Below are 15,207 nucleotides of genomic sequence, written 5' to 3' on the forward strand. Positions count from 1 at the left end.
AGAAGCACTAAATACAACAAATAAAGTAAGTTTTAAAACAAATGGCACCTAAGGAAAATGTAAACAAATAAATTAACATGACAAATAAGAAAATTACTCTATGTATTTCTCCAAAATACAGGTGCATCCACCTCAAGAAGAAAAAAACAAAAAGGAAAAGAAAATCATTCCCAGACATCAAAAAAACATGTGAAATACAAGAAACACCAACTAGAGAGTAAGCATTGTAACTAAAGCACAACACTATAATTTAAATTGAAAATAATGCACAAGAATAATTTAAACAGAAATTAAAACTAACAGAATCCAAAATAAAAATTAAATTAGAAAAAAAAAAAACTACTAACATATCCCCTCCTCTTAACAGGCTGCAACAAATGAAAACTGTGGCAAAGCAACAGCAAACAACCCCGCAAAACAAAAAGCTACAAATAAACTTAAGAAAAGACAACATCCAAAATGTAAGTAAAAATGTGCGGCTACAAAGTGAAAATCTAAAACAAATTTTATAATACATATTCTTTTTTAAATAATTAATATATACTTTTAAAACTCAAAAACCCACAGACAAAATGTTGGATACAGTAAAATATATCAAATCCCAAAAAGGGAAGCTGTTAAGTTACAGATGATTCAATTATAGTAAAGAAGGCACCATCAGTGAGAAAACATCCCTTTAATGTTGCTGAAATAGAAGTAAGAAATATTCTACAGGATCAGAAAGGGGCCAGTACAAACTCACAAATGCCAACAGGAACAATGCATAATAATATAATTCCAAACACTCCTAAACAGGCAACAGGCCACTTCTGGCATGCCAAACCTAAAAAGACTCATTACTGCAGCACGGAGTACAGCAAGGGAAACACCAGCAGCACCTAACATACGAAGAAATAGACATAACCTAACACTTGCAAACCATAAGTAACAAGCATTGGCAAGGCCAATAGGTCTTGCTTTCAAGTAATGTTGTATGATAATATGAAGCATTACAAGTACATAGTGTAGAAAGCTGGCCTGGTGTGTGGTGAGCACCCATGGTGTTATAACCTTATACCAGGTCCAGGTATCCCTTAATAGTCAGTGTCTAGGAAGCCAGGGCTCTCTAAAAGTAGCTGCAGATGAGCAGCCAAGACTTTTCTAGGAGACATGCAAAGCTAATGCAATACCACTGTAGTCACACAACACTTATCCACATTAAAGAACCACACAGTGTTACAAAAATAAAGGTAATTTATTATGGTAACACAAATACCAAAATAGTGTATAGGCAAGAGCCCAAATGGAGGTAGGTAAATACACTATTATGTACACATTAGGAGTCAGTGATTAGCATAAAGGGCAATAGAAAACAGTAAAAAACAATAATAAGTCCTGAAGGCCCCGGGGGGGGGGGGGGAGACAAACCATATACTAAGTAAGTGGAATGTGAACGTCGGGTCCACACCCAAGGAAGTGAAATGGGTAGAGGTAAGGTAAGTACCAGAGTGCCCCCAGTTAACCAGGAGAAAAGAGGTAAGTATCTGGTTCTCCCCAAACCCACCAAAAGGACTTCAGAAGAGGATTTTGCAAGACCCAGACAAGACTGCAAGAAACCAAAGGTGGATCCTGGTAGAGAAAGACCTGTAAAGAAAGGGGGCCAGTTTGAGTTTGCGTTGGAGTGTCCGGTTGTGGCAGGAGCCACTTCCCACCCGTCTGTGGATGCAGGACCAGGTCGTCGGTGGACAAAGGTGGTCAGCAGTGCAGCACCGGAGCAACGGAAGAGTTCCTAAAGTGATGCAGTCCATGTCCCACATCGGAAGGAGAGTTGCAGTCAGTCAGTGGTGTGGAAAAAACACCAACAAGCCTTGGAAAAGGCAAGAGTCGTAGATGAAGAGATGCAAGGCTGCTGGGGGCCAGCAAGGTCCAGGTGGACTCAACCCTCTGAAGAAAGTCCTGAGTGACCCTCAGCAAAGAGGAGAGTCACAGGGAAAGGAGGCAGCCCCCACAGGCGACCAACAGGCAGCAAGCAGAGGAGTTGCGATGAGGCCCATGCAGCACACCTAGAAATAAGTCCCACGTTGCTGGAGAAGCATGCAGAGGGCTGCGCGTCACAGGTAAGAGTGCTGAAGGGTGGGGCTACATGGAGCCTGAAGATCCCTTGGAGGAGATATCAACAAGCTTTGGTAGCTGCAAGAGATGTGGTGCATGGTGGTACTGTCCTGATGGAGAGGCAAGGGCTTACCATCTCCCAAGTTGGACAATGGTAGAGAGAACCAAGGGGACCATTGCAGACTGCCACCCCTGATACAAGATCCATGAAGCTCTAGAGAAGAGGAGATCCATGCATCCATTCAGCCGGTCGTTGTTGCAGTTGGTGCCTGCGGGTGCAGGGGAGTGACTCCTTCACTCCAAGGGAGATTCCTTCTTGCTTCTTGTGCAGGATGAAGACTCGTCACCTTCAGAGGATTCACAGCCCTGGAAATGTTGCAGTTGCTGGATGGAGCCGTAGAAACAATCTTGCAAAGCAGAGTCATCGCTGTATTTGCAGATTGTTGGTTCTTGGAGGGTCCAGTAGCAGTTCCAGTGGCCAGAAGGTGAAGTAAACAATGCAGAGGAGTTCTGCTGGAATTTTGCATGTCGAATCTGAGGACCCACCAAGGAGGGAGACCCTAAATAGCCCACGAAGGGGGAATTGGTCACCTAGCAGGGTGACCACCTATCAGGAGGGGGCTGTGATGTCACCTGTCTGTCCTGGCCACTCAGATTCTCCCAGACGCCTCTGCCCACCTTGGATTCAAGATGGCAGAATCAAGTGGCCACCAGGAGGAGCTCTGGGCACCACCCATGGGGTAGTGATGGACAGGGGTGTGGTCCCTGTGCTGGTGAAAATCGGTTTATGGAAGGACAGTACCAAATATGCCCTTCAAAGCATACCTGGTGGTTTGGGGAGGCTACCCCTCCCAAGCCATGTAACACCTATTTCCAAGGGAGAGGCTGTGCCTCCCTCTCCCACAGGAAATCCTTTGTTCTGCCTTCCTCTGCTTAGCTGGTCAAGTAGCAGTGTCTGAGGGGTGACAGCAGCGTAGTCTGCCTGGAAAACCCCATGCGACTGGTAGGAGCAATGCTGGGCGTTCCCTGAGGAGCCCCCAGGGTGCATGAAATCATACAACCAATAATGGCAACAGTATTGGGGTATGATTCTGATTCTGACATGTTTGATACCAAACATGCCCAGGTTCGAAGTTACGATTATGTAGCTGGACATAGGTTGTGACCTGTGTCCAGTACACAGGTAAAATGGCTTCCCCGCACTTACGAAGTCCAGTAAAATGGAGCTGCAGTTCAGAAGGGCACCTCTGCTCATGCAGGGGTGCCCTCACACAAAGGTACTTGCACCCTGTCCTCTAGGCTAGGAGGGCCTGCCATAGGGGTGACTTACAGTGACCTGGTGCAGTGACCTGATGTGAAAGGGTGCATGCACCTTTTCACGCAGGCTGCAATGGCAGGCCTGCAGACACATTTTACATCGGCTCCCATGGGTGGCACAACACAAGCTGCAGCCCATGGACAGCCCCTGGTGCCCCAGTGCCCTGGGTACCTAGGTACTATGTACCAGGGACTTATATGGGGGCACCAGTATGCCAAAATGTGGGGTGTGTGAGGTCCCAAGCAACCAAATTTAGAGGGAGAGAGCACATCCACTGGGGTCCTGGTTAGCAGGATCCCAGTGAACACAGTCAAAACATATTGACATCAGGCAAAACGTGGGGGTAATCATGCCAAAAAGAGGCTACTTTCCTACACATAGCATGGGGTGAATATGCATCTGTGTAGATGCAAAGAACTTAGAAAATTTTTGGTGTAGGTTAAATGGTCAGGTGACAATTGCACTGTCAAACCAGACTGAAAAATGCATGTAGGTTAATGTTTGCTCTCCTCCCATCTGTGCTGCTGCCATAGAAAACCATAATAAAATATCTATTTATCTAAGACACTTTAGTAACTTTACATTGTCATGTGTGTGCCTTCAAAGTTTAAGCTCAAGCTGCTGGATACATTTACAAAATGATCAAAGCTGCATGAAGGGCAAGCACTTTTTTGTAGAAGCACACAATTCCTACTCAAACAAAACATGCACTCCTAGCTTTGAACATGTGGGTGGAGTGAAAGGACCTCTGGAATAATGATCACCAAATTGATGGTGAAAGCTCTGCTTTCGAGACAGACCATAAAAAGCACCTTATTTTTATAGGACAACCACAATAAAAATAGAGTTATAGTTTATAGTATTAACAACAATTTAATAACGTTAGCACAAAGTAACATATCGAAGATGGATGACACATGTAAGTGGTACCCTCCACCATTCAGTCAAATATAAACAATGCATGAGCAATACCAAAATACAAACCTCTCATTAGTATCTGCACTGATATCTAAAAATAAAGTCCAACTTACAATGAAATGCTATTATATATAAAACAATAAACTAATCACTATAACCCTAAAAAAACATCATAGATTTTGAACAGGCATTAATTTCCTGGGTACTGGATACTTACTCAAACACTACAATTCGCGGGTGCTACTTTCATTTTTAAACAGATTATATGGAGTAACTTCCAAAAAGCTAGCTAGTATAGAATACACAACTACCCTAGAATTTGTGCTTTAAATGAAAAAACGAATAGCTCTAACGTATGTCCCTGTAACTGAAGTAGGTAAATATTATGAAATACTATTTGCCCCATTACCAAAAGAATGAAAGAAAACTAGCCCTACAAATGGATTATTTTGAATATACTTCAGTAAATGGCCTGACCGATCAGGACACAGACGGCAACTCAAGTATCACATTCTGTGATGGACTGTCTACGACTGCACCATGTTTTAAGAAGAAAAGACAACTAGCACAGCGGAAGGGAGGGCCATATATCAGCTAATTGTACTTCATTTTTTTGTTTACACTAATAGTGACTATTATAACATTATTCACTATTAGTGAAATAAAAAATGGTCATAAAACAAGGAAAGTAGATATCCAAACAACATCCAAAAGATTGAGCTGGCCTTGGGTTCCTGGCACTGATTCTGCCAGCTCTGAAACCATGGGTCGCAAAGACAGTACCAGAGGTTGCTAGGGGCAAACCAGGGGTCACACCTGCATCACTTGATGACCCTTAAATGACGTCCATGCTCACTACGTTAGATGAGTTGTGACAGGGTACACAATTATCTGTGGTCTAGTTTCTAGTTTTCCGGTCACTCGTGCAATATCAAAAATCGATTTGGAATCGGGGAGACAAGGAACCTGCACTTAATTAAATGCTAAAATGTTTTTAGAAATACAGTGATTCAAGGAGAGCTATAACAGTGGTGTATCACAGCAATCACAATTTTACAGTCTATGGCACATATCTGAAGGGAGCATGGGAGAGGGTTGTTGGACAGTCTTTCACTCCCAAAGAATGATCCTAAATACTTGAATATTCATCAAAATTTTCTAGAAATGCTTGTTTTCAGTTCAGTATAAGGTACTCCATAGAGCATACATGACACCTAAGAGTCTAAATAGGATCTTCCTGGTGGTGCTAGATTGTTTCCCAAATGTTGTGGTCCTAATGCGGACTTGGTACATATGTTTGATAGCTGTCAAGATCTTGAATGCTACTGGAAAACAGTGTAGGAACTGATTAAAGAGATCACTGGGAAATACAATAATATGTCCTTGAAGGAGTCATGCTGGCAGTGCTTAATTTGAGCCAGTGGCTTTCAGTGCTCGATACCGGCACTTTTAATGACAACACTGGCTCTTATGACCGCCTGCCACATGGTGGTGCAGTTTGTTTAATTTTTTAAGGAGCACAACAGCTGCTGTTTAATAATTAAGTATACATTAAATCACTAATACATGTCACCTGCCTGGGTGGCATGTATTTAGTCATTTTAATGCATATTTGAAATCTGAATTGTCACTCTTGTATGAGTGTGATGGTTAGTAGTGAGAGTATTGTCATTGGCAGCACTAGTGGGAGCAATCGTAGGTGCAAGCTGCAGTGGCCTCCTGACAAGGGCCCTGGCCCGTCATTTTTACAAATTAAGTACTGTGCGCTGGGCTTGTAAAAAAGGTCGAAACTTACTAGGTTTGAGAATAGAGTTGCAGATTTGGTCTGGCTTCTGGCAAAGTGACAGATAGCCATGTCTTTGGAAGGTAATTTACTCTCCTCTTAAAATCTGGAATAGAGATTGATTGAAGTAGCAGTGACAGCGGGTGACACTATGGCCTTTCCAAAGAGGCAAACCAGTGGAAGGGTGAATGTGACTAGATGGGGGGGCGACGATTATTGTCTTAGAAGCAAAAACTGATGAAAGGCAACCTTGAGATTGAAGACTCAGAGCTAGGAGAGGGCAACAGATTTACTAAATGGGAGACTATGGATTTAGACTGTCTGAACAGGAGGTTTGTGTATGGATGGAGTATGGTTATATTTTTGTTGAAAGAACCTCTCTGATTTTTCTGTGGTGTATAGGTAAATTGCAGGCAATTTAACTGTTGCAAATAGAGTGTAATGGATGTACGTGAGACACTCGCCTTACATTATCATGTAGGTCATTGGAGTCCTCAAACAAGGATTCATGTCTCTGTTTCAGGTTTTATGTTTGAGTGAAATAAAGGCACTGAAGGCCTGCATATGATGACAACGTACAAGCCCAGAAAGGATCAAGTCAATCGATGGAGTTATTAGAGAAAAGACCAACATTCTGCAACAGTGTGGAGCAAAGAAGGGTGGCACTTGTGAGCATGTCAGACCTTATTAAGTAAACTTACAAGGAAGACGCGTATAGGCCGATGGACTTTTTGACTGCTCTTCGAGTAGTTCCCACTATATAACCCCGTACCAATACAGATCAATAATGACAACAATCAATTACCTCAATAATCAATAGGAGTAAGTAATTTTCACACACCATGACCCATGACCCATGAACAATCATACCTTTATGTAACGGTTGGAATGTGTTTTTCCCTATATTACATGCTAATGTCATGTAACTTAGTCTCAATATCAAATGAGAAACATACAAAAACAATACTGGCTGACCAAAGCGGCGAAAGAATCACAATCTAATCAAAGCTTGAGTAACTGCGCAAACGATATAGCATACATTTAGATTCAGCAAAGAAAATTCATCAACTGTTATTACACGTAGCAAACTTAATCAGTGAGAACCCTAACTAACATCAGATTAGAAAAGCATGTTTGGACCTCATGCAAAACCATTTAGTCACACAAATTTGGAAAACATCTAACTGTGGCTCTATCAAAACAGCGGTTGGTACCTAGAAACAAAAGCAAATTGACATAACAGTCAGTAACATCATCCTAGACCTTGCCTCAGTATGGTTCGGCAAGCTACGACAGTCTTCGTCAACAGGACATCAGTTCAGTCAGAAAGACATCAGGATTCAGCATTAAGGTTCAGATAAAGCAAAGTCCCTTCATGCAGTATGGAAAGAATAGAGCTAAACTCTCAAGAAGAAAGGGGGAGAATGGAGTTGGAATGATCACAAGGAAGGAAAATAGCTAATGGCCTCTCTCCTCTCGGTGCAGTCCGGCTAAGTTAGATCTCCTACAACTACTTCCCAAGTCCTTATTGGTCGAACAATCGCATGTTTGCATATAGTCCAATGAAAAGAAAACCCCAAATCTAAAGTTTTACTACTACACAGTTCACATGTCGATGATTGGCTCCTCTTCTCCCGCTCTCGTCATTCGGCTTCTCAGGTATCTATATTGTTGCAGCTTATACTCCAGTCAGTGCATCCATTGTCTTCTCCTGGGAAGGTCAGTCTTACACATACTACGATATACAGTGTTTCTCTATCTAGTACAGCATCTTCTAACAAGCAGTTTCTCGTGAGAATGAATTTCAGGTACGAGCACATGGTCAGTACAGTGGAAAATCACAATTTAATTCTCTAAGCAGCCAATTTATAAAACGCCTAAGAAAATGCAGCTTGACATGAGGCCATGCAACTAAGCCAAGACCTTGCTAAGTTAAGGCCTACGATTAATAAAGCTAATTCATAATGCATGACCCTTAATATGGCATCTTACTACATTAATCAAATATAAGATCAACATTTTACATTAACAAGCCATTAATAAGTACACTTCATAAACAATGGTGGCCACTGAGGTGGGTGCAACATTAAATGCAAGCAGTATTTTTTTCTCTAAGTTAATACATTTTCTACGCAAATTCAGCACTCAATCTACATGAATATTCATTAGTAAAACTCAGCGTTTACACACTTGCATACAGGATTTGTGGCACACTCACAGATGCAGGCACTTAAGAGCAGTTACAGGAGTGCAGAGAGTGATGGGTACTCTCTGGAGTATCCTGCCTGCTGCACTGGATGTATATCCACGGCTCTCTCCTTCTATAGACAGTGGAAATCACTGTTATTTCACTAGGACAACCCACTGCAGTCTGCTTGGAGGGGAGCAAAGGCCGATTCATTGACCAAAGGACTATTCTAACCAACAGGTACTGTCTCTGCAATAGAAAACCAGGAGGGAGGTGTTGCAGCAGATATGCTAATATGAGAATATTCTAATGATTCGCGTATACATTCTAATGAGAAAAATGACATTTGAAAACTAATAAAAGGAAATAATGTGTAATGTGCAAAATGTGCCCACGGGGAGTGGTCACCATCTGTGTTAACAATACTAAAATAACTTGAATGTTCTATGAAATATGTAATAATATGCTACAACTGATGACATAACCTATGTTTTATGATGCTTCGTACCCTTAACTTAGCCAAACTAGAGGCCTGGTCGGCGCTGGGCCTTGCTTGCTTAAACGTGGAGACGTGATGAGCCACAAAGGACTGAAACCGGAGAAAAGGACCTTGAACTGTACAGAGTTCAGAGATGAGCTCTGCTAGAATTTTCTGCAAATTCACCAGCGGACAGGAGACGATCAGAACAAATTGATACAGTTAGGCTAAATGTACTTCCCCAGGATCTGAACAATGGAGCCACTGACTAAGAAACTGAGGGCAACAATTTTGTTACCTGAATAGCCGGATGTTTTATTCATCGATGGAGGGACCAATCATATTAATGGAACTTGATGCTTGTACAGACGCAGACAAGTGGTAAACAAAAACTATAGGTTAGAGTCATAACCCCTGATAAGGTTGACCAATTAGCGAATTGTGGGACGGACTGAGAGACCCTAATAAAAAGTCATGACACGAGAAGGGAAATCAGAGTGGAGAGGCGAAAGTTGATGACGTCAGGAGACACTGTCCGAAGAGCGGATATTTGGGCTTGCTCCCTGTAAGCCCGAGCCTTGCTGATGACCTGAAGATGAAGACTGACTCGTTGCTGCTCTATCTTGGATAGGTAGCTATAAATGATCGACCAACTAATGTGTGCTTTTTCCTTCTAGGTACCAACTGCGCTGCTTAAAATGTTCTTCTTTTAGTTAGATATTTTTCCAAATTGAGATTTTTTACTAAATTATTTTTTGCATGAAGAGCCACATGCTGATGCTAATCTGAGATAGGTAGACTGACAAGGGCGACTAGATGGTGGCTTTGACTTTTTGACTGACTGACTTGCATTGCTGAATTAATCAATGATTATACAATTGCCAGCTTAGATTGATGTTGTTTTTGCTTATTAATAAAACCTTGATAAATTATTGCTCATGATACTAATAAAATGTTATTAATCACGGATTCATTGAATGAGGGTTTTTGATTAGAATTGTAACTAATAGGGAATAAAAACAAACTAACCCAGTTGGGAGTGATGGTGTTTTGTTATTGGACTAGGTTTTTGGTGTTATATGTTGGTTAGAATTATTGTTGAGGTTTTCTCTATTCACCACTTGGCTTGTATTCTCCATGCGATCCAAAAGATTAATCGACCTATACGCATCCCCTTGTAAGTTTACTTACTAAGGACAAGGCGCTAGCAGTTTTTGGTAGCAGAGGATGGTTAGTTTCCTTAGGGAACTAGTTAAGTGGTGAGTAGGGATTATGGTAGTAGTTTAAAGTTGAGTAAAGTTGTTCAAACTTTATGGGGTTTTGAATTTTGTTTTTCTAAAATGGCAATGGTAGCAAGGATGATGTTCCCTTAAGCCCAGAAATTACTTTCCCAGATCCTGGATCCCCTTGGTAAGATTGAGTATGTTTCCGGCATGTTTTGAGATAGTATGAGAGAAGTAGATTGCGCTTGCACAGGCTTAAGCAAAATCGCAGGTGAATTGTGAGGGAGTCTGCGTATTCCAGTTCAGGGTTTGCAGGAGTGTGCATACTCCAAAGTGTGAGAGTAGGGAAGTCGTCGAACTTCATGTGCATGTGGCGCTTTGTGCTAAAAAATTGTCCATGTGGTTGTTGGTGATGTGTAGGAGACACCTGGGTATGTGTTGCAATTTTTCTGGTTTAGTAGGTTGATCGGGGCGTGGTCAACAAGTCAGAGTAAATATAAGATGTATGAAAGAAGCTTCAACTGAGATTTGGGGAATTCTATGTGCACCAGGACAGACCCAGAGACCAGTTGAGAGTAAAGTTTGCGGGCCAAATTTTACTTGCGAATGTGGGGGACTGAGAAAGAGGAATAGCTAAGGAGCTAGAAAGTGCCATCAGTGAAAATCCGTAAGGTCCCTGAAGCGATTGTGTTCCTTCCTGTAGTAAACCAGCAGGTTTGTTTTGAGATATTATTTGGTGAAGACACTCAAAATAATTGCATTAGTTGAGAGAAATTGAGTTGAGGAGGACAAGCCGCAAGATTTTGTCAGCCGCTGTGAGTCAGTGTGACATCATTGTGTGCCGCGCTGGGATAGGTTGGTTAGTGAGAAGAGCCACGACCGGATTGGCAGCCGTCCGCGAGAGGCAATTGGTTGAGTAGACGGGTGAAGGGAATCTTGAGAGTAAAAGTAATTTCATTTATCGAATTTGTAGTACACAAAACAGGCAAAATGAAGTTTTTCAAGGCTTTAAAGAGTGTGGTGAGAGCTGATTCTTACATTAAAGCGTCAGTGGGGGAACCAATCCTCCCAGAGGATTCTCTGGCACATCTCGTGATGTCGGAAAAAGGCATAGCTTTGTGTCTGTGGTCAAAGCAATGGAGTAAACTGACTAAGAATCAAGGGACATTAGCTTTTCCAGAGCATGGAAAGTTCAATTTGAGACTTTTGGACCAGTTGTGATTATCACTGTATGACATGAGACCGCTACCGAGACCGGCACAGTTTGAGGCTTTAGCAGTTTGGGAGTTAGTGGCCAGACATCAGCAAGAGCTGGAGTTCAACAAAAGAATAAAAAAGATAGAAAAATCACCAGCTGAAGCTAGGTGGGATTGGGAGCAAAAGAGATGGAGAATGGCAACTATGAAGAAGATTAAATTGTTTCCTGCAATCACAGAAAGTGACGGGTCAGATAAGGGGGACAATGACAAAGAAGAGGAAAGTGTGGGAAAGAAGAAAAGAAAGAAGTCCTATGTGGACGATGACGATTCTGATGTTCAGGATCTCATTATGCAGTTATTGAGAGATAGACCTCCACCTCTGATGACTTATGCAGGGGGTCCAGGGACTAGTGCTACAGCCCCTCCTGCTACTCCTGGGACATCTCAGGGAGCTGCGGGCACTGTACAAGCAGAAGGAGGACAGTTACCAGGGGCAGTACAGAGTACACCAGTTGCAGGAACAAGTGCAGTAGCTCAGATGCAGGTTCATACACCATCGGTAACAGGGATTTACCCAGGCGTGCCTGTTCTTGAGACTGTCTCAAATATCATAGTGCCAAAGGCGCAGGTGCTCCCACAGCCAATGTTGGTTCAGAATGACCCGACTCCAATGTTATTGCTCCCAGCAAAACCACAGAGTATGCCGAAGTTTAACCAGCTGACAGGGACTTCAGTAGATCTCGCATCAGTTATAAATCAGGCAATGGGAGTACCCCTCACACAGGGTGCGGGTGCTAGAGCAGCCCCAGATGCAATATTGCTACCAATCACTGGTGGTCCAGCGGTACATTTAAATGCTCAGAAGAAGGCAGAAGTAGGAGGACAGGCAGAGATGTCACAGAGTTTGGTAAGAAGGGGAGTGGGAGATTCAGTGCATTCAATATCATCCTCAGGAACTTGTCCGGGTGAGTTCAAATCTCCTGCGGGATTTGGTCCTCTTGTGACATTACCAGATGCATCAAATGTCTCTAATGCAAATCAGAGTTTGAGACTTTTGACACCACAAGCTTTGGGAACGGGGGCACAACAGCTGCCAGCGACTAGTGCGAGTAACATCTCATTACAAGGGTTAACAGCTTAGCAGTTAACTAGTTGGCTGGATAGTCTAAATTCATCACAAGGAGCAGCTAAAGGGGAAGATCAGTTGAATTGAGTAGGGCTGAACATCGAAGCTAATGAGTTGATCGAGGGAACAATAGGATTGTATAGTTTAGAGTCCTATACCGAAGAAGAGTTCAGCAAGGCGATGTCGGTACAGTTCAAACTGTGAGAGTACCCAGAATGAGGGGACCAGTCCCAATTGCTCAAAATCGAGGTCAAATTTTATTGCCTGTACAACAGATGCAGGTGCCTCAAGCACAAATTACTTCTTTACCACCAGTACAGCAGCAGATTCCTATGGTGCGAGACAGCAAATTCACATACCCCAAGCCCTGATGGGGCAGCAACAGGTTATGCTTACTCAACAGGTCACAGGTGAGAGACCAGATAACAGTAACAATACAGTACACCAGTTCCCATTTCCAGGGGGGCAGTTTGTTCATGTCCCATGGCACCGAAGTGACATTCTGGTGGTCATTACAACCCTGGCGGACGGTGTTAAAGCAGCGGTAAGACCGCCAACAGGTCGCCTGTAAAAATATTGGAATTACGACCGTGGCGGAAACCGGCAACAAAGACAGCCACTTTAACACTCCGACCACCACGGCAGTACAAACAAACACCGCGGCGGTCACCGCCAACAGACAGGTGGAAGACAAAGTACCGCCCACAGTATCACAACCTACCAATCCGCCACCTTTTCCGGGGCGGATTCCCCGCGGACAAAAACATGGCGGAAACAGGACTTCGAAGGGAAAACGCTCACCTCTACACACCCCACGAGGAATCTGGACGCCATGGAACCAGAGCTGCACATCCTGCCAGCCATTATCTTCCTGTTCTTCTACCAGGAGCACGAACGCCGGCGGCGAAGACAACGGTGAGTACTGCACCTACGACACAGGGGAGGGGGAGGGAAAAAACAGGGACACACACGCGCAAACACCCCCACCCTCACCCACTACAACACACACACCAATACACCATGATACATTACAGTTACACTCCCCAACCCCGACGTAAGAATGCAAAGACAAAAGCACACAAGATCCCCAACCATGACGGAGAGAACACTGCAGGGGCATCAGAGAGCAAGAAAACAGTCACCTCAGGGGGAGGGAAAGGGGGGGCACCTCAGCCGGTTGAGTGCACGATGCCAAATCCACGAGGGGGCCACTTGCCCACTGTTCAATCCTGGGGAGTGCAAAGCCACAGTCTCCCAAGACTCTACAGTGGGTGGGTTGCCCACTGCTATATCCTGGGGAGTGCAAAGCCACAGTCTCTCAAGTCTCTACAGTGGGTGGGTTGCCCACTGCTATATCCTGGGGAGTGCAAAGCCACAGTCTCTCAAGTGGACAACAGTCTCCACTTGTTCTGGAGGGGGCTTTGTGCCCAGAGTGCTTCATCCTGCTAAGGACAGAGGTAGTGGATGACAGTCTCCACTGGTTCTGGAGGGGGCTTTGTGCCCAGAGTGCTTCATCCTGCTAAGGACAGAGGTAGTGGATGACAGTCTCCACTGGTTCTGGAGGGGGCTTTGTGCCCAGAGTGCTTCATCCTGCCAAGGACAGCGGTAGTGGATGTTTTTCTCCACCGGTTCCGGAGGAGGCTTTGTGCCCAGAGTACTTCATCCTGCTAAGGACAGAGGTAGTGGATTACAGTCTCCACTAGTTCTGGAGGGGGATTTGTGCCTAGAGTGCTTCATCCTGCTTGTGACGGACTCAGTAGCGGCAGTGCCCTTGGCGCTCATGGGCCAGTGGTGCTTGATGCGGCGGTGCCCTGTTCAGCGGTGCTTGAGGCGGCGGTGCCCTGTTCAGCGGTGCTTGAGGCAGCGGTGCCCTGTACAGTGGTGCTTGTGGCGGCGGTGCGCTGTTCAGCGGTGCTTGATGCGGCGGTGCCCTGTTCAGCGGTGCTTGAGGCGGTGGTGCCCTGTTCAGCGGTGCTTGATGCGGCGGTGCCCTGTTCAGCAGTGCTTGTGGTGGCGGGTTCCTCTGCAATGACTCATCTGCTGGTGGTCCTCTCTAGCCCAGCGGGGCTTGTGCTGGCGGTCCTCTCTAGCCTCCTCTCTAGCCCAGCGGGGCTTGTGCTGGCGGTCCTCTCTAGCCAAGTGGGGCTTGTGCTGGCGGTCCTCTCTAGCCCAGCGGGGCTTGTGCTGGCGGTCCTCTCTATTCCTGCGGGGCTTGTGCTGGCTGTGGCCTCCAGGGCAGCAGGGCAGGTGCTGGCGGTGGCCTCCTGGGCAGCGGGGATGATGGCGGTGGCCTCCAGGGCAGCATGGCAGGTGCTGGCGGTGGCCTCCTGGGCAGCGGGGATGAAGGCGGTGGCCTCCAAGGCAGCGGGGATGATGGCGGTCTTCTCCGCTGTGCTACTCTTCCCAGATTTGCCTGGTTTCTTGTGGCCCTTCCCCACCTTGGAAGGTGTCGCAGCTGACTCCACACTCCCACCGGGACCCCTGGGAGTGGCTTTGGTGGCTGGAGTCTTCCCCCTCTCCCGCCGGGCACTGTCCAACTTCTGATGCTTGACAGGTGGGGGACTGTCCGTACTGTGGCTCCGTACCACACTGGCTGCCCTGGTGGCCGGTGCACTCCATATTCCGGTGACTACAGGCACCACTGGTCCCGGAGATGTTGTGGCTGAGGTGCTAGTTCGGGACCTAGGAGACGGACGGGGTGGGGGAGGTGTGGGAAAGAGGTCAAGGTTGGACAGGAAATGTTTTTTGGAGACACTGGGAGGGGTAGCTGGAGGGGGTTTGGGAGTGGAGGAAGACATTGTGGTTGTAGGAGGTGTTTGTTTGGTGACTTTGGGTGAAGGTGCATGTGCTGTCGTGAGGTGGATGGCTGTTGGGTGTGTGTGT

The sequence above is a fragment of the Pleurodeles waltl genome, chromosome 1_2 (genome assembly GCF_031143425.1).
Source record: "Pleurodeles waltl isolate 20211129_DDA chromosome 1_2, aPleWal1.hap1.20221129, whole genome shotgun sequence".
In the NCBI taxonomy this organism is placed as follows: Eukaryota; Metazoa; Chordata; class Amphibia; order Caudata; family Salamandridae; genus Pleurodeles; species Pleurodeles waltl.